Raw genomic sequence first — 19786 nt, 5'->3', positions numbered from 1 at the left:
GATGTCAGCAGCGAGGCGTCACAATAGGATAGGATTGCAGGAGGGATCCAAGAATGGAGTGAAGAACAAATGTTTCCAAAGGAAATATTAGAAGAGAAGCAATTTAGTGGCGTGATTGTTAGCGTATTGTACAGTACATCTTAAAAAACTAATTAGAGGGATGTTCTAAGACAGGGAAGAGATAGCCTACGCAGAAGCATAAGGGTCCAAAAGGATCATTGACTTTTCAAAAGGAACTTCTTACCATCTCTTAGATTGGTGATCCCATCACCAGCATGGTGGAAGAACATAGCCAACAGTAGGCGAGTGTGGGCCACCACATGGAACAAGGGCAGTTTCTTAGCTCTTTGCCAACGAGCGGCATCCACTATGGCCAATCGTAGGTCAATAACAGATCACTCATTCTGCTTATAATTTAAGTGAGTAAAGATGGTTGATGTTCCTGACAGCAGGTCGTCTTTACATGTACCCATGGGGAAAATCATGCAATTCTGATCAGTCACTCACAGCTTTTTATAACTACTCTATATGGACACCTACAAGAGCTTTTCTGACTTCCTATTCTAAATCTATAGATATTAATATGAAGTCAGTTCCCTCTCTGCAGCTGTAACTTCTTCCAGCTGTAAGACGGCTTTCTGCAAGATTTTGAATTGTGTCTGTGGGAATTTTTGCACATTCATCCAAAATAGCATTTGAGAGGTCAGACACTGATGTTGAAGAAGGCACCGGGCTTGTAATCTCCATTCTAGTTCAAAACAAAGATGTTTAATGAGGTTAAGGCAGGCCTGGGTAAAGTGTGGCCAGTGGACCACAACCGGCTCTCTGGCTGTTCCTGTCCGGCCTGCGGACCAAGACAGTCAAGAGGCTGAAAACAGTGGCCACTGGCCACGCCATGCACCTCCCCCCGACCTGTCCGCCGCCACCCACTATCACCTTAGGATGCAGGCAGCGGTGAATGCATTGGTGGAGGAGGAGCCGCCGGCCTCTTCTCCCACCAAACAGCTTGAGACAGCTTAGCAATGTCATCATTTCATCATGTCAACTGTGCACTGCAGAGAGTCAGTGCATCAGAGAGAGCAAAGGCAGAACGGCAGCAAGGTGAGCAGGTGTTTTTTTTTCTGTGTATGGGATGTTTGGCTGGATATGGGGAGGCTACGGGGGTCTCATGCTGGATGAGAAGAGATTTGGGATTCTCATGCTGGACATAGGAAGGCTATGGGGTCTCATGCTGGACAAGAGGAGGCTATTGGGTTCTCATGCTGGACATGCGGAGGCTATGAAGGTCTCATGTTGAACAAGAGAAGGCTATGCGGGACTCATGCTGGACTAGAGGAGTCTATGGGGTCTCATGCTGGACAAGAGAAGGACATGTGGGTCTCATGCTGCACAAGAAGAGGCTGTGTGAGTCTAGTGCTGGACAATGGGAGGCTTTGGGGTCTCATGCTGGACATGGGGAGGCTATGGGGCTCTCATGCTGGACATGGGGAGGCTATGGGGCTCTCATGCTGGACACGGGAAGCCTATGAGGCTTTCATGCTAGACATGGGGAGGCTATGGGGCGCTCATGCTGATCATGAGGAGGCTATATGGGTCACATGTAGTGATGAGTGAGCATGCTCGCCACTACTCGGTACTCACCCGAGCATCTCACTGCTCAAGATGCTCAGAGCTCACCAAGTATTTCATTGGCGGGAGCTCGGGTCCCCTCCCTGCATTTTTGGCACTCTTTAGAGAGCCAGTGAACTTGCAGGGATTGTCTGCCACAGACTGTAATGCCGCAGCCATGTTGGTTGTTGCATTACAGTGATTGGCTGGCCGCACAGAGTCCTCAGGTCTATATCAGACCTGGCACCGTCATGCTCATCACAGTCTACTCCGGAATCAGGCAGTGTAGGGCGAGGTGCTGCTGACTAGGGAGAGATTTGCTTGATTCTTAGATAGCGTAGGTATACCACAATATATTATACACATATCGATCTTAACTAACAGTCCTTCTGAGGACTAATCCAGCTGCATAGATATCAGTGCTAGGCAGGCAGGCAGTGTATGTGGCAGACTGCAGTGCATATAGCAAGAGGGTCCATTCCAGTTCTGTATGATGCTGCTGCTTTTACAGATATTTCTAGACAAAGCCCCAGGTATCAGGGGCCAGGAATAATTTTTTGGGGATCTTAATCCTGATTATTTGCTTAAAAAGCAATCCAGAGAACACCATTTTTCTGCTCCATTTGCTTGTTGGCACTGCTGAATACAGCGAGATCCTTTCCATATTACAGAGTTAAAAATTCATCTATTTAAAACTGTGGTTTTCCATCACACAGATCATATATAAGTGCGCTCAAAATTCTCCCATTTGTAGTGAATGTGGAAAATATTGTCCTCCTATTTAAATGGGCAAGGCGCGTGGCAAGGGTCGGGGAAGTGGACGTGATGTCCTCCTATTTAAATGGGCAAGGCGCGTGGCAAGGGTCGGGGAAGTGGACGTGATGTTTATGGTAATGGTGCATGCAGAGGCCGAGGCCGAGGCTGAGGCCATGGGCAAGCTGAAATTGTGCCACAACAAACACCCAAATCTTCTCGCACACCACTATTGAACCCAGAGCAGTGTCAAAAGGTTGTTGGTTGGATAGCGGATAATGCTTCCAGTCACTTTGCCACCACCACCACCACCACCCTGTCTTCCACACGGTCAAGTCTCAGTAGCCGTGAGTCTGGACCGCATATTCCTCACCCTGATCCTCCTTCCTCCCGCCATGCCGAGTGCCCGGAGACAACTGATCCCACACTTGGACACTCCAAAGAGCTGTTCATTTTTCCATTTATAGATTTGGGCTTCTTGTCCAGTCCACTTGAAGCGGGGCAAGAGGAGATCGCATGTAGCGATGCCCATATATTTGAGTAGCCACGGTCACACGAAGGCGACGGTGGGAAAGTGTCACAAGAGGTGAACGATGATGAGACACAATTGCCAGAAAGTCAAGAGGAGGACCAGTGTGTGTAAGTGGAAGAGGAGGTGGTGGATGATATAGTAACTGACCCAACCTGGCAGGTGGGCATGCAGAGCGAGGACAGCAGCACACAGGGGGATGGAGGCATAGCACCCCAACAGGCAGGAAGAAGCAGAGTGTTGGCCACAGACACAGGGTGGGAAACCATTCCCTGTAACACCAACACCACGGAATTTGCCAGAACAACTGTTAGGTCTTCCTGAGTCAGGTTGTTTTCTAAAGACTCTGCTGATAACCTCAAAAAGGCCATTTGCACCACCTGCAAGGCCAGCATCAACAGTGGTAGCAAAACTACCAGCCTCACCACCACCAGCATGATCAGGCACATGACAGCAAAGCACCTGACTTTGTGGACCGAACCCCAGGGTCCAGGAATAGTGTCTACGGGTGACACCACTGCTTCCTCCATTGTTGTGCGTGCAAGCCAATCCACTGTCCATGGTGCCTGTGAAGATGCCTCCTGCCCTGCACCTGTCGTTGCACACACTCAACTAGCACTTGCCCCAGCGCAGCGTTCAGTCGTCCATACCCCAGTCCTTGGAACGCAAGCGCAAATACGCAGCCAACGCCCCACAGGCCACACTACTACATTCTCACATTTCATGACTGCTTGAGCTCAAAATGTTGCCTTTTAGGCTCGTAGAGACGGAAGCTTTCTGCAACCTGATGGCAGCAACCATCTCTCGGTACTCGGTCCCCAGCTGCCACTATTTCTCCCGGTGTGCCATCCCCGCATGATAAAAGCAAGTGTCCCACAACATTAGCCGTGCTCTCAACAATGCAGTTACTGGGAAAGTCCACCTAACCACAGACACGTGGACAAGTGCTTGTGGGCAGGGATAGTACATCTCACTGACGGCACACTGGGTTAACATAGTGGAAGCTGGGACCCAGTCGGACCTTGGGATGGAACATGTCCTCCCGACGACGACGAGTGCGGGCCCTAGGTCAATCAGGGTTGCCCCCACAGTCTACAGATTCTGCACCTCATCCTCCTCCTCTTCAGCCTCCATTTCCGAAATGACCACATCAGTCACAAGCTGGAAGCACTGCAGCACTGCCTCAGCCAAGCAGCTACAGGCTGTGCTGAAGCTAATATGCTTAGATGACATACTGCACAATGCTGAAGAGTTGTGGACAGCTCTGAAAGAACAGGCAGATCCTTGGCTGACACCGCTAAACCTACAGCCATGCATGGTTGTGTGTGACAATGGCAGGAACCTTGTGGCGGCTCTGAGGCGAGGCGAGCTCACACATGTACCATGCCTGGCCATGTGCTTAACCTCGTGGTTCAGCGGTTTCTCAAAAGCTATGCAGAGCTACCGGATCTTCTTGTCAAAGTACGCTGCCTGTGTGCTCATTTTAGAAAGTGAGCTACAGCTTCCGCCACACTTGCCGTGCTTCAGCAGCATTTGCAGCTTCCGGCTCACCGACTGATGTGTGAAGTCCCCACACGTTGGAACTCTACACTGCAGATGTAAGGAAGGATTTGTGAGCAGAAGAGGGCAGTTGTTGACTACCAGCATCAACAAGGCCATCAGTATTCAGTTCAGACTCCACACATAAGTCCCCAGGAGTGGACATGGATGTCAGACATATGTACCATCCTCCAAAACTTTGAGGACTCAACCAAGATGGTGAGTGGCGATAACGCCATAATTAGCATCACCATCCCTCTTCTCTGTGTTCTGAAACGCTCTCTGCTTACAATAAAAGAGGATGCATTGCAGATGTAGCACAACAAGATGGAGCAAGGAATCATACAGGGTGATTACACAAATCCCAGCCTCATCTCATCCCATCGTGGATTGGGTGACAATGAGGAAGAGGAGGAGGAGGAGGAAGAACAAGAGCTAGTTTAATTCGCTATAGATGGTACTACCTGCACAACTGTCATACCGTCTGTTCAGCGTGGATGACCTGAGGACTGAGGACAGGTAGGAGGAGGAGAGGGAGAGCATGGTCAGTCATCCTCTTGGTGAGGACACGTAAGTCTTGCCTGTTAGCAGTCTGGCATGCATGGCTGAGTTTATGTTACGCTGCCTTTCTTGTGACCCTCACATTCTCAAAATTTTGGGTGACAGTCATTACTGGTTGGCGACATTTCTAGACCCACGCTACAAGGAGAACTTTCTATGTCTTATTCCCGAGGTGGACAGGTCTACTAAAATGGGGCAGTACCAGAAGGCCCTTGTTGCGGAATTATGAAAAAAATTTGAATCTGAAAACACTGGCGGCAGAGGTCACATTTCGTTGGACAACCAAGGAGTACAGGGAGACTCAACTCCAATCCAGCAGAGGCAGGGGAACACTGTCAAAGTTCTAGAAGAGTTTTTTAAGACCCTCCCATCGCAAATCCCTGAGACGCGGGGTACTCTCAAAAGAAGTGCAAAGTTTGGGAAGATGCTGAGGGAGTACCTTGCTGACTGTACCAACGTCCTCCATGACTCCTCTGTGCCATATAATTATTGGGTATCCAAGCTGGACACGTGGCATGAACTGGCTCTCTAAGGCTTGGAGTTCCTGGCCTGCCCTGCTGCTAGCGTTCTGTCAGAGCAGGGTTTTAGTGCTGCTGGTGGAATTATAACTGATAAGCGCATCCGCCTGTCAACTGAAAATGCTGACAGGCTGACTCTTATAAAAATGAACAAGGGCTGGAATGTGCCCGACTTCTCAACACCACAGAATGATAGCAGCGCAACACAAACTCAAATCAAGTGTCTTTTTTTTGGAGGTCTATTCCCATGCAACTCTTCACACCCACACATGGGTATACACTTCCTGATTTTGGCTATTTGCTTTTGTCCTCCTTCTTCTCCTCATCCTCCATCACCATATCACCAGGGTGACGGTGGTCCGTGACGCAACACCCACATCATTTTTTTAAAGGGTGTTTATGATGTCCATAAAAAAAAATTGTTATGCAGTATGTTCATGTATACCCCCCAGGGGTAAATGTTTGTCAGTCCATACACTTAGTGCATGGGCATTACAAGTATAAGTATTGCTTTGTAATGTGAACATTTTTTTATGAGGCCATCTTCCACATTTCTTCCAAGGGGCATTGGAGTGCCACCAAATTTTTGGCAGCCCTTGCATTCACTGCATAGGCAAACACTATGGGAGACCCACTTCCTAATAATGGGAACAATGTTTCAGGAGGCCCCCTGACCTCTACGTCTCTTCAAAGGGGCATTGGCGTTCCTCAAAATTTTTGGCAGCCGTTCACTGCATAGGCAAACACTAAGGGAGACCCACTTCCTAAAATTGGGAACTTTTTTTCATGACGCCCTCCTCTACGTCTCTTCAAAGGGGCATTGGAGTAGGTCCACATTTTTGGCAGCCATTTCATTCACTACATAGGCAAACAGTATGGGAGTCCCACTTCCTAATAATGGGAACATTGTTTTATGGAGGCCCTCCTGTACATTTCTTCAAAGAAGTATTGGAGTGCGTACGAATTTTGGGCAGCCCTGCCACTCACTGTATATGCAATAACATGATAGGAGACCCACTGTTTAATAATGGGAATAACAAAGCATAGGTTGGCTCTCTAAGAATAGTGAGGGCCGACTGCTGGCCCTTTAAGAATAGTAAAAGCCGCCTGATGGCCCAATAAAATTAGGCTTTGTGACTTTCAGAGTCCCTCCTTCATAAATGAAAGAGGATGTGTCTGATGATGTGTCACACACCACATGGCCAGATAAGGTTGTAAAATGTTAAAATGACATTTCCCAGTGAATGCATTTGTATTGGTTGAAAGCAATGCTAAAGTTCAAAAACGCATCAAAAACGCTGCGTGTGAGCATAGCCCAAGGTGTGGAAGAGCATTTTTGTTTTTGGTTATTTATTTTTCCTTATATACCAGTCATTACCCTGGAAAGGATGTTCCTTAACATATTTCCCAGGAAAATGCATTTTGGTTTCGTTTTTGTATGTTTTATTGTGAGTCTGTAAAAATGGCTTAAGACTATGATATTGTTCACAGCAGTGACCTGGGAGTCAGGGGTCTTCCCCATGCTGTTCCCATGTCATTTGAGCAGTGTTTCCATCGATTTCCCCAATTTCTAGTCCCTCTGCCGCCGGTGGGGGGGGGGGGCACTGGAAAAATGCTCAAGTTTCCCATAGACTTACATTGGGTTTGTTGCTCGGGTTAAGCACCCGAGTATTCCAATTTGCTCGACCCGAGCAAAGGGCACCCGAGCATTTTAGTGCTCGTCCATCACTAGTCACATGCGGATCATGGGGAGGCTATGTGGGTCTCATGCTGATCATGGGGAGGCTATGTGGGTCTCATGCTGATCATGGGGACGCTATGTGGGTCTCATGCTGATCATGGGGACGCTATGCGGGTCTCATGCTGATCATGGGGAGGCTATGTGGGTCTCATGCTGATCATGGGGAGGCTATGTGGGTCTCATGCTGATCATGGGGACGCTATGTGGGTCTCATGCTGATCATGGGGAGGCTATGTGGGTCTCATGCAGATCATTCAGAAACTATGTGGGGTCTCATGTTGTATACAGGGGCTGTTTGGAAGCTCTTACAGTATATAGGGGCTGTGTGTGCCCATACAATCTATAGAAGGGGATTAAATGGTATATAGAGGGGTGTCAGCATACTTCTATTCTGCTCAATATTAAGTGATACAATAAATATTAATATCACTTAATTGTAATTGATGTTAATACTAATATTGAGCAGAATTAATTTCAGTCTATTGGTTCGGCCTTGGTCTCTCCTTTTTTTTTTAAGGTTGAGGGTAGACTTACGTATGTCTGTTGAGTTCAACCTATAACCTTATATGCTGATCCAGAGGAAGGCATGAAACATAGTTACATACAGTAGGTTGAAAAAAGACCTAGTTACATCAAGTTCAACCTTTCCCACCAAAACCCATGGGACAGACATAAATTGCTCCATATTAGGAGAAAAAATCCTTCCCAACTCCATGCAGTAATCAGACTAGTTTTCTGGATCAATGTCCTATCACAAACTCTACCGTAGTACACATAACCTGTCATATTATATTTTTCATGAAAAGAGTCCAGACCCTCCATGAATTTTAATAGTGAATCAACCATTACAACATAATGTGGCAGAGAGTTCCATAGACTCACTGGTCTTACAATAAAGAATCGTCATCTGTGAAACATTACTCTTCACCAAACTTTACATTTGACACAATGCAGTCAGTCGGGCAGGTAACATTTTCCTGGCATTCGCCAAGCCCATGTAACGTTGGTGGGCGAATGCAACTTAAGCGGATGTGGACCCACTGCACCATGATCTTACCCTGGAGTGATGTGACTAGGTGTCTACCAGGTTTTCACTAGAGCTGGGCTGCCAGTAGACACCAGGTATTTCTCCAGGGCCGTCCACAGGACTGCAACAGCTGACTAGGGGGTCAGAGGCACGAGTACGAGGTACAGAATGGCGAATACAAAGATGAGGTCAGATGATCCGAGGTCGGGCAGGCAGCACAGGGTCAGGATACGTAGCTGAGGTCAGGAGCGGAGAGGTCAGACAGTGCAGGTAAGTGAGCCAGGTCAAACAACAGGAGAAACAAGACACACAAGCACAAACTGGACACTAGCAGAACAAACTGACTAGAAACCAACATTCAGGCTTGGAGTGGTGGATGGAGCTTCCTAATATAGGGCCTGCTGGAACAGGATAGGCTGACGAACCTAATCTCTGCAGGACACAGCAGGGTTAAATTCCTGTAGAGACCGGCCACACCGCTCCAAGACCAAATGACAGCAACATGCTGAGAAGCAGTGCAATGACCATAGTGAGTAGGGTGACGCTGAGAGGGCAAGAGAGTTACTTCCGTGACAGCCCAGACTCGTACATTAGATCCATCACTCCACAGAACAAGTTTCTACTGCTCCAGAGTCTAAAGGTGGCTGCTTTAAACCACTCCATCCAACGGTCGGCATTGTGCTTGGTGATGTAAGGCTGCATGCAGCTGCTTGGCCATGAAACTCCAAGCGGGGGCACAGGGTTTGTGCTGATGTTAATGCCAGAGGATGTCTGGAGTCAGCGGAGCAGTGGTGACTTTTCTACTTTTTCTGCCTCTGCTCCTCAGCACTCAGTGACTTCGCTCTGTAACGTTACTGTGTCTTCACTTCATGGCCAAGTTGCTGCAGTTCCTTCTACTTCTCTATAATATCACTCACAGGGGATGAGGGAATATTTAGGAGGAAAGAAATGTCATGACCGGACTTGTTTCAACAACCTGACTAATTCATACAAGAGAAGTCACTGAGGTTTTCAATTTCAACAGTCAGGAGTTAGCAGTAATAAAGTTTGTGGGAACACATAATATGGTGAGTGCCGTGAACACACTTCTCCTTATGAAGGATAATAAAAACGTATAATAATAATAACTTAGCCCAGACCTTTCTATAAAAAAAAAAAAAAAAAAAGCAACACAAAAACAACAGGAAGACTGAAGACAAGGTCAATAAAATACCAACATGATACACATGGAATCTCGAGATTCCATAATAACACATGGAAATTCAAAAGTTATAATATAATATAGTGAGATTCAAAGTTAGTAAAGCAATTTGTGAAAAGTGATATATATGAGTGAAATTATGTTTAACCCTAAAAACTTCCTGAGTGGGAGCCAAGGTTGCGTGAACCACCATTTCGTTATGTCCAAAAGTGTCAGAATATGCATGGACATGTAAGATGGAACAAATTACACTATCAATTTAGCCTTTTTATTTATTTTACAGAAATTTTTTTGTTTGATTGGCTTAATTCTCTATTTTTTTTTAAAGAAGTTCATTCAGTAAATCTTTTTATTCTACATCCTAGCACTAAATTTACTATATCAATATTTTATACTGCAGCATTTTTGTAATTTAAAAAGAAAAACTCTTCATCAACATTTTAGTTTTCCTATAAAATATATTTTTTTAAAAATCTTTAATTTGTGTACATGAAAGGACTGCACATACATCCCTTATTCGCATATAAATATCTACAGACCTGCACCCTCCCCCTCTATAAAACTAAAAATGTCCCAATCATTCCAAAGGTGGCTTTAGGTTTCATTCAGTTTGTAAAAGTTAAGCATTAGGTTGTATGTATTCAAAAAGGGTGCCACTGACAAATACAACTCATCAAGCAAAAAAAATATACAACTAAGGCTACTTTCACACTGGCATTAACTGCAATCCATCACAATGCGTCGTTTTGCAGAGAAAACGCATCCTGCAAAAGTGCTTGCAGGATGCGTTTTTTCCCCATAGACTAACATTAAGCGACGTATTGCGACGGATTGACACACGTCGCAACCGTCGTGCGACGGTTGCGCCGTGTTGTGGCGGACCGTCGGCACAAAAAAACGCTACATGTAACGTTTTTTGCCGCCGACGGTCTGCTTTTTCCGACCGCGCATGCGCAGCCGGAACTCCGCCCCCACCTCCCCGCACTTCCCCGCACCTCACAATGGGGCGGCGGATGCGATGGAAAAATGCATCCACTGCCCCCGTTGTGCGGCGCAGAGAACGCTAGCGTCGGTAACCTCGGCCCGACGCACTGCGACGGGCCAAGCTCGACGCTAGTGTGAAAGTAGCCTTAGTTGGCAAAAAAAGTCACAACTCTCTTGTCAGAATACCTGGATTCAGGGTCTCATTCTCTGTCCCTAAGGCTAGGGGCGCTGTTGTGAATTAGACTTTTTTGGCTCCCTCTAGTGGTTACTAGTGATATGACTCTGGGATTTCCTTCCCTCTGTTTGCACCCAGCTGGGTCGTTACTTCAGGGGTGTTGCTATATAAACCTCCTGGAACCTTAGTCCAGTGCCTGGCATCGGTGTTATCAGACACATTCTGTTTGCTCCTGTTTGCTGGTCCTGGTTCGTGCTAAATTAAGCTAAGTCTTGCTTCTTTGTTTTTTGGATTATTTGTTTGCTCTCATTTTTGTCCAGCTTGTACTAAATGTGATTCCTGACCTTGCTGGAAGCTCTAGGGGGCTGGTGTTCTCCCCCCGGGCCGTTAGACGGTTCGGGGGTTCTTGAATTTCCAGTGTGGATATTTTTGATAGGATTTTTTGCTGACCATATAAGTTATCTTTCTATATTCTGCTATTAGCTAGTGGGCCTCTCTTTGCTAAATTCCTAGCTCATTCTTATGTTTGTCTTTTCCTCTTACCTCACCGTTATTATTTGTGGGGGACTTCTATCCAACTTTTTGGGGTATTTCCTCTGGAGGCAAGAAAGGTCTTTCTTTTCCCTTCTAGGGGTAGTTAGCTCTCCGGCTGGCGCGAGACGTCTAGGATCAACGTAGGAACGTTCCCCGGCTGCTGGTATTTGTGGTGCTAGGATTAGTTATATGGTCAGCCCAGTTACCACTGCCCTATGAGCTGGTTTTCTGTATTTACAGACTTAGCATTATTCCTGAGACCCTCTGCCATTGGGGTCATAACAGTATGCCAGGCCAACATTGAATGTTTAAAGCATTGCAGAAGTGGGATAATAAGAAAGGAAATTCTGAGTTTTTTTCTTTTCCTTCTCTTCCTCCCCTTTACCTTTGAGTGGCGTGTGCTTGCTGCAGACATGAATGTGCAGACCTTGATTACAAGTGTTGACCAGCTGGCAGCTCGTGTGCAGGGTATACAAGATTTTGTTACCAGTAGTCCTATGTCTGAACCTAAAATACCTATTCCGGAATTGTTTTCTGGAGATCGATTTAGGTTTAGGAATTTCAAGAATAATTGTAAATTGTTTCTTTCTCTGAGACCCCGTTCATCTGGAGATTCAGCTCAGCAAGTTAAAATTGTTATTTCTTTTTTGTGGGGCGACCCTCAGGATTGGGCTTTCTCGCTAGCGCCAGGAGATCCGGCATTGGCGAATATTGATGCGTTTTTTCTGGCGCTCGGATTGCTTTACGAGGAACCCAATCTTGAAATTCAGGCAGAAAAAGCCTTGCTGGCTATTTCTCAGGGTCAGGATGAAGCTGAAGTGTATTGCCAAAAATTTCGGAAATGGTCCGTGCTTACTCAGTGGAATGAGTGTGCTCTGGCCGCAAATTTCAAAAATGGCCTTTCTGAAGCCATTAAGAATGTGATGGTGGGTTTCCCCATTCCTACAAGTCTGAATGATTCGTTTTCTTGCTCTGCATAAAATGCATGATTTGGTCGTTTTGGGTCTGCCATGGTTACAGACCCACAATCCAGTCCTGGATTGGAAGGCAATGTCTGTGTCAAGTTGGGGCTGTCAGGGAATTCATACTGATTCCCCGCCGGTGTCTATTGCTTCCTCTACTCCTTCGGAAGTTCCTGAGTATTTGTCTGATTATCAGGATGTATTCAGTGAGTCCAGATCCAGTGCTCTGCCTCCTCATAGGGACTGTGACTGCGCCATAGATTTGATTCCAGGTAGTAAATTTCCTAAGGGAAGATTATTTAATCTGTCAGTACCTGAGCATGCCGCAATGCGTTCATATATCAAGGAGTCTCTGGAGAAGGGGCATATCCGTCCATCCTCTTCCCCTCTTGGTGCGGGATTGTTTTTTGTGGCCAAGGAGGACGGATCTTTGAGACCTTGTATTGACTATCGGCTACTGAATAAAATCACTGTAAAATTTCAGTATCCTTTGCCTCTCTTGTCGGACTTGTTTGCCCGGATTAAGGGTGCCAAGTGGTTCACCAAGATAGATCTTCGTGGTGCGTACAACCTTGTGCGCATTAAGCAAGGTGATGAATGGAAGACTGCATTTAATACGCCCGAAGGTCATTTTGAGTACTTGGTGATGCCTTTTGGGCTTTCTAATGCTCCCTCAGTATTTCAGTCCTTTATGCATGATATTTTCCGGAAGTATCTGGATAAATTTATGATTGTTTATCTGGACGATATTCTGGTTTTCTCTGATGACTGGGACTCACATGTGGAGCAGGTCAGGATGGTGTTTCAGGTTTTGCGTGAGAATGCCTTGTTTGTTAAAGGCTCAAAGTGTCTCTTTGGAGTACAGAAAGTTCCCTTTTTGGGGTTTATTTTTTCCCCTTCTGCTGTGGAGATGGACCCAGTCAAGGTCCGAGCTATTCATGAGTGGACTCAACCCACGTCAGTTAAGAGTCTTCAGAAGTTCTTGGGTTTTGCTAACTTCTACCGTCGTTTTATCGCTAATTTTTCTAGCGTTGTTAAACCTTTGACGGATATGACCAAGAAAGGTTCTGATGTTGCTAACTGGGCTCCTGCAGCCGTGGAGGCGTTCCAGGAGTTGAAGCACCGGTTTACTTCGGCGCCTGTTTTGTGCCAGCCTGATGTCTCACTTCCCTTTCAGGTCGAGGTGGATGCTTCTGAGATTGGGGCAGGGGCCATTTTGTCACAGAGAGGCCCTGGTTGCTCGGTAATGAGACCATGTGCTTTCTTCTCTAGGAAGTTTTCGCCTGCTGAGTGGAATTATGATGTTGGCAATCGGGAATTACTGGCCATGAAGTGGGCATTTGAGGAGTGGCGTCATTGGCTCGAGGGTGCTAAGCATCGTGTGGTGGTCTTGACTGATCACAAAAATTTGATGTATCTCGAGTCTGCTAGACGCTTGAATCCTAGACAGGCCCGCTGGTCATTGTTTTTCTCCCGTTTTGACTTTGTGGTCTCGTATTTACCAGGTTCAAAGAATGTGAAAGCTGATGCTCTTTCAAGGAGCTTTGTGCCTGACTCTCCTGGAGTCACAGAACCTGTTGGTATTCTTAAAGAAGGAGTTATTTTGTCAGCCATTTCTCCTGATTTGCGACGTGTGTTGCAGAGATTTCAAGCTGGTAGACCTGACTCTTGTCCACCTGACAGACTGTTTGTTCCTGATAAGTGGACCAGCAGAGTCATTTCCGAGGTTCATTCCTCGGTGTTGGCAGGTCATCCGGGAATTTTTGGCACCAGAGATCTGGTGGCTAGGTCATTTTGGTGGCCTTCCTTGTCACGGGATATACGGTCATTTGTGCAGTCCTGTGGGACTTGTGCTTGAGCTAAGCCTTGCTGTTCCCGTGCCAGCGGGTTGCTCTTGCCCTTGCCTGTCCCGAAGAGGCCTTGGACACATATTTCCATGGATTTCATTTCTGATCTCCCGGTGTCTCGGGGTATGTCTGTCATCTGGGTGGTATGTGATCGCTTTTCAAAAATGGTCCATTTGGTGCCTTTGCCTAAGCTGCCTTCCTCTTCCGATCTGGTTCCTGTGTTCCTTCAGAATGTGGTTCGTTTACACGGCATTCCTGAGAATATTGTGTCTGACAGAGGATCCCAGTTTGTTTCCAGGTTCTGGCGATCCTTTTGTGCTAGGATGGGCGTTGATTTATCGTTCTCGTCTGCCTTTCATCCTCAGACTAATGGACAAAGTGAGCGAACTAATCAGACTCTGGAAGCTTACTTGAGGTGTTTTGTTTCGGCAGATCAGGATGATTGGGTGACCTTCTTGCCGTTGGCTGAGTTTGCCCTAAATAATCGGGCTAGTTCCGCTACTTTGGTTTCGCCATTTTTCTGCAACTCTGGTTTCCATCCTCGTTTTTCCTCGGGACATGTGGAGCCTTCTGACTGTCCTGGAGTAGATTCTGTGGTGGATAGGTTGCAGCAGATCTGGAATCATGTGGTGGACAACTTAAAATTGTCACAGGAGAAGGCTCAGCGTTTTGCCAACCGCTGCCGCGGTGTGGGTCCCCGACTTCGTGTTGGGGATTTGGTGTGGCTGTCTTCTCGATTTGTTCCTATGAAGGTCTCCTCTCCTAAATTTAAGCCTCACTTCATCGGTCCTTACAAGATATTGGAAATCCTTAATCCAGTGTCCTTTCGCTTGGATCTTCCGGTTTCGTTTGCCATTCACAACGTGTTCCATAGGTCTTTGTTGCGACGCTACGTTGTGCCTGTGGTTCCTTCTGCTGAGCCTCCTGCTCCGGTGTTGGTTGAGGGCGAGTTGGAGTACGTGGTGGAGAAGATCTTGGATTCTCGTCTCTCCAGGCGGAGGCTTCAGTATTTGGTCAAGTGGAAGGGTTATGGTCAGGAGGATAATTCCTGGGTGGTTGCCTCTGATGTGCATGCGGCCGATTTAGTTCATGCCTTTCACGCTGCTCATCCTGATCGCCCTGGTGGTCTTGGTGAGGGTTCGGTGACCCCTCCTTAAGGGGGGGGTACTGTTGTGAATTAGACTTTTTTGGCTCCCTCTAGTGGTTACTAGTGATATGACTCTGGGATTTCCTTCCCTCTGTTTTCACCCAGCTGGGTCGTTACTTCAGGGGTGTTGCTATATAAACCTCCTGGAACCTTAGTCCAGTGCCTGGCATCGGTGTTATCAGACACATTCTGTTTGCTCCTGTTTGCTGGTCCTGGTTCGTGCTAAATTAAGCTAAGTCTTGCTTCTTTGTTTTTTGGATTATTTGTTTGCTCTCATTTTTGTCCAGCTTGTACTAAATGTGATTCCTGACCTTGCTGGAAGCTCTAGGGGGCTGGTGTTCTCCCCCCGGGCCGTTAGACGGTTCGGGGGTTCTTGAATTTCCAGTGTGGATATTTTTGATAGGATTTTTTGCTGACCATATAAGTTATCTTTCTATATTCTGCTATTAGCTAGTGGGCCTCTCTTTGCTAAATTCCTAGCTCATTCTTATGTTTGTCTTTTCCTCTTACCTCACCGTTATTATTTGTGGGGGGCTTCTATCCAACTTTTTGGGGTATTTCCTCTGGAGGCAAGAAAGGTCTTTCTTTTCCCTTCTAGGGGTAGTTAGCTCTCCGGCTGGCGCGAGACGTCTAGGATCAACGTAGGAACGTTCCCCGGCTGCTGGTATTTGTGGTGCTAGGATTAGTTATATGGTCAGCCCAGTTACCACTGCCCTATGTGCTGGTTTTCTGTATTTACAGACTTAGCATTATTCCTGAGACCCTCTGCCATTGGGGTCATAACAGGGCGCCCTAGATATCCCTGCTCTCCGGATTAATTCTAATGGTGAAGATGCCAGGGCCATGCACCTTTCTAAACTCCTGAATCCAACCTATATTTGTTCACCTCCTCCACCCAGAGAAGAGGGGAGTAAGCGTATATGTATATACAACAACCAGACTAACAAGGGAGGACATGCAGGGATAAATTATAATACCAAAAATACAAATATGCACTCACAGACAACAGGAACACTGAGGAGAAAAGGAAGGTAAACAAAATAGGAGGTGAGGATTGGCACACAGCCAAAACACCAAGCAACCGTCACAGATCAACACTCCAAAAGTCTCTAACAAACTACCCACAACTGACTCCTCCACTCCACACCAGGCAGTACAACACTAACACAGGAAATCCAGTTTTCCAGAGGCAAGTATATATAGGAGAGAAGAGTGGCCAATACTGAAAAGCTGAGATCATCCAAGCAGAAATGCTTCAGAAACTCTAAGCTGAACAGTTTAACCCCTTCACTGCTAACAGAAACCTGCACCGTTTATTATGAAGAAGTGCTTCTAATCAGTGCATGAGTACGTCTTTGTCTTCACCATTGTGACAAAGGAATAGGTCCGACCATGTGGTTTTCTAAAACATTGAAGTCATCATTAATTGGCTAATATTTGTCACATGGGCATGACCACTTAACAACAAGTGATTCTCATTTGTGATTTACCACAAGTGAGTCAAAATGTATTTTTCCCCCTCATTGTTTATGATTTGCCCTTTTGTATTTAACACGAGTGCTCCATACAAAAAAACAGTTTCACTTGATTAGTTTTTTTCAGGAGATATGTACTTACACTTCTTGGACGCCAACAACGATGAGCAGGACTGTAGTTCCCTTGAGGGGAAAGAATATGCGGAACCACAGGTTGAGAATAGGACTTTTGCTAACTGGACAGTAGTATTCAGCTGAGTTGTGGTGAAGTAAAGTGAAACCGTGGAGATGGAGAACGAACGAGCAATTGGAACTGTATGGGGGAAAAGCTTTGTGTTGTGAAGGATACATTCGTAAAGTTGTGTACCCACTAACTGCTGTATATTATCCCCACCAAGTTATCGTTCAGTAAAAAGTCTATTTTTGACTGGTGGTCTCCCTCATTGAACTGTTCAACATCGGGTCCTGGCCAACCCAAGTCATCGATAACATGCGGCCTGAATGGGCATAGCGCCCTCACAACATAGTCCACACACTCAGCCAGGACCCACACCTTCATGTAATGTGCCAGGGCATAAGAAACGAGTACCTCGCCCACGGCTACCACATTTCACAAGCAAAGGATTCAGCTGCCTTTTTGTATGATTAAGGAATATACCATAAGTGGATTTATTTATTTAGGGACAAGCCCTGTCACTAATGTCACTGCAGGTGGCACTGTTATGGGGCAACTCAAATGTCCCTTTTATAGGGGAAATTTGAATCTGACTATAATGGGGAACAGTGGCTGTGACTGTTATGGAGGTTCTATTGATGTTATTATTATAGAGGGACTTTGGACAGCATTATAATGGGACCACTGAACCAGTTACTCTTATAAGTGTCCTGGAGCTTGATATGCATCCACTTTGACCTCATCTATGGGCATCCACTTTGACCTCATCTATGGGCACTGTGGTAGCTTTTCTGGGGCACAGAACAGTAACTATCAGAATATATTTGCAACCAATTTTCTCATCAAACATTGACATATCTGTGACAGTAACAAAGAGCTGGTAGAGGGGGATTCATTTCTATTTTTTAACAATATGATAAAGGTTGTGGTAAGTTGAACTTACAGTTCTTATCCAGATGTAGTAGATTCTCTGTACAACTCTTAATTCCTTCCTCTACATGGAGTGTGTACTGGCCAGGGGCATAAATTTAATAGACTGGCAGCAGCATTTACACTGATCGGTAAACTAGTGAATGTGTAAGGAAATTAACATACATTTTTAGGTATTTTGGAAAAAAGAGAGAGAGGCCCAAACCAACATTTGAAATGGGACTCAAAGGATTCTTAACTTCTATTAGGAAATGTATGATCTCTAGAAATACAAAGGTTTGTATTATACCCTCATAAAGCACTAGTGGGACCATATTTGGATTATGCAATCAATGCTTGTGTATAAGTCAATAAATGAGATATCAGAAAACTAGAGTTTGGGATCCAAACTGGTAATAGATTTTGTAGTAGATCACTCGGCTGCACACGGAGGTAGACACAGGTACACTGTCTCTTTAAATCTTCCGTTGTTTTATTAGACATGTAGCATAAAGCAACGCAAAGTGAAAAATAAACACAGCTCTTGGGGCAAGAACAGGAAAAACAAAACAAAATTGTGTACAGTCTCTGCATCTGCAGGGATCACAGCGCTCAGGATTGTAACCCCTCACTTCTCAGGACAAAAAACACTGGAGTTCCACTCTCCAGCCCTACTGAACATTGAATGCCTCTGGAGGCCAACTATTTAACCCCCAGACCATTTTAACTATTAAAGCCCCAGACTAATTTTTGATATAACCCTTGACATGTACAACTCCACTTCTATGTCACTATTTACGAGCTTGTAAGAATGTCAAAACGTCTCACCATCATCTTCTGGAAAGCAGCTACTTACTTGTATTTCCCTTAGCATTTTTTTCTCTACTTAACTGTACCTGTAATTTCAGAATCAGCTGTCACATGCATGCAGATATGGAATAATACTGTTTGTCACCATTATATAAGTTATAGACAGCATTTATGCTCCATCCCAAATTGTCAGTTTATCTGAGCTCAAATGCAGAGTGGGCTGCTGTAAAGTTTCCAGTACACAGCTCATATGTTTCACACTCACAAAAGCACCATCAGCATGGAGGATAATACGAATCCAAATTCAGTTGCCCCCTCTTTTTTCAGTTAATTCAGAGGAAATGATCAAAGAGGGAGGCAGGAAAGAGGGATAAATTAAAAAACAAATTATATAACAAAAGTTTGGTATTACAGCTTGCACTGTGTTGTTATGGGCTCACCTGGTAAGTTGGATTCTCTAAGCTGTAGGTCAGGATGAGCAGCACGGACCACAGGTGATGATGCAGTGGAATTGGACTTGCTGTATGGCAAGTAGATCTATGAGGATGAGGTATGAAAGACAGATGGGTAAGAGGAGCCAGAAGTGCTAAATGCAGCAGGACTGCAGCCACACACAGGAATAGCTGACATGTATAAGCAATTTGGAGTCGTCTTGCAGTAAGGGTGTTGTTCCACACAGGAAAAGCAAAGTTGTAAATGTGCAATAGCACCAGAATAGCAGGAATGACTTAATTATAAGGTACCTTGATAGCAGAACTTAGTTTATAAGCATGTAGCTTGACACATCGGAGCTGAGAGGGCAATAACATCACAATTAACAAGACTGAACTTAGAAGTAGTCTCCGGTTGCTGGATTACAAAGAGAATTAGCAGAGAAGGTATACACCTTACTGGAGCAGAATCAATTACTGGAGTGAATTACCTATATGATGGACTGCTTGCTAGAGATGGGGTGCACCTTATGAAGACTGGAAAACATGTATTTGGAAGTCGCCTTGCTATAGTCATCAGGAGAGCTTTAAACTAAAACAATGTGGGAAGGAAAGCAAATGGCCAGAAAAAGCCTTACACCTGACAAATACTATGGAGAACTGTGCTATAAGAAGTGGAAAGGAAGAACAAAGACGAACAAATCTAAATAATAAAAATATTAGAGAAAGAGAAACCAATCACAAACTACAATGTTTCTATACAAATGCACAAAGCATGGGCAACAAACAAGGAGAATTGGAACTACTAACACAGGAAAAGAAATATGACATCATTGGAATCACTGAAACTTGGTGGGACG

The 19786-nt window shown here is 45.5% G+C and overlaps 1 protein-coding gene across 1 annotated transcript in view; it reads right to left on the bottom strand.

Annotated features, from left to right (window-relative positions):
- Positions 1–19079, bottom strand: part of LOC143793295 (proton channel OTOP1-like) — a 136741-nt gene extending 117662 nt beyond the window's left edge. Inside the window, exon 1 of the mRNA XM_077280145.1 lies at positions 18936–19079. The gene's annotated coding sequence lies outside the window, so the exon portion shown is untranslated. The remainder of the gene's footprint in view (positions 1–18935) is intronic.
- Between the last annotated feature and the right edge of the window lie 707 nt (positions 19080–19786).

The sequence above is a fragment of the Ranitomeya variabilis genome, chromosome 1 (genome assembly GCF_051348905.1).
Source record: "Ranitomeya variabilis isolate aRanVar5 chromosome 1, aRanVar5.hap1, whole genome shotgun sequence".
Lineage (NCBI taxonomy): Eukaryota > Metazoa > Chordata > Amphibia > Anura > Dendrobatidae > Ranitomeya > Ranitomeya variabilis.
This window is presented reverse-complemented; position numbering and strand designations above follow the sequence as displayed.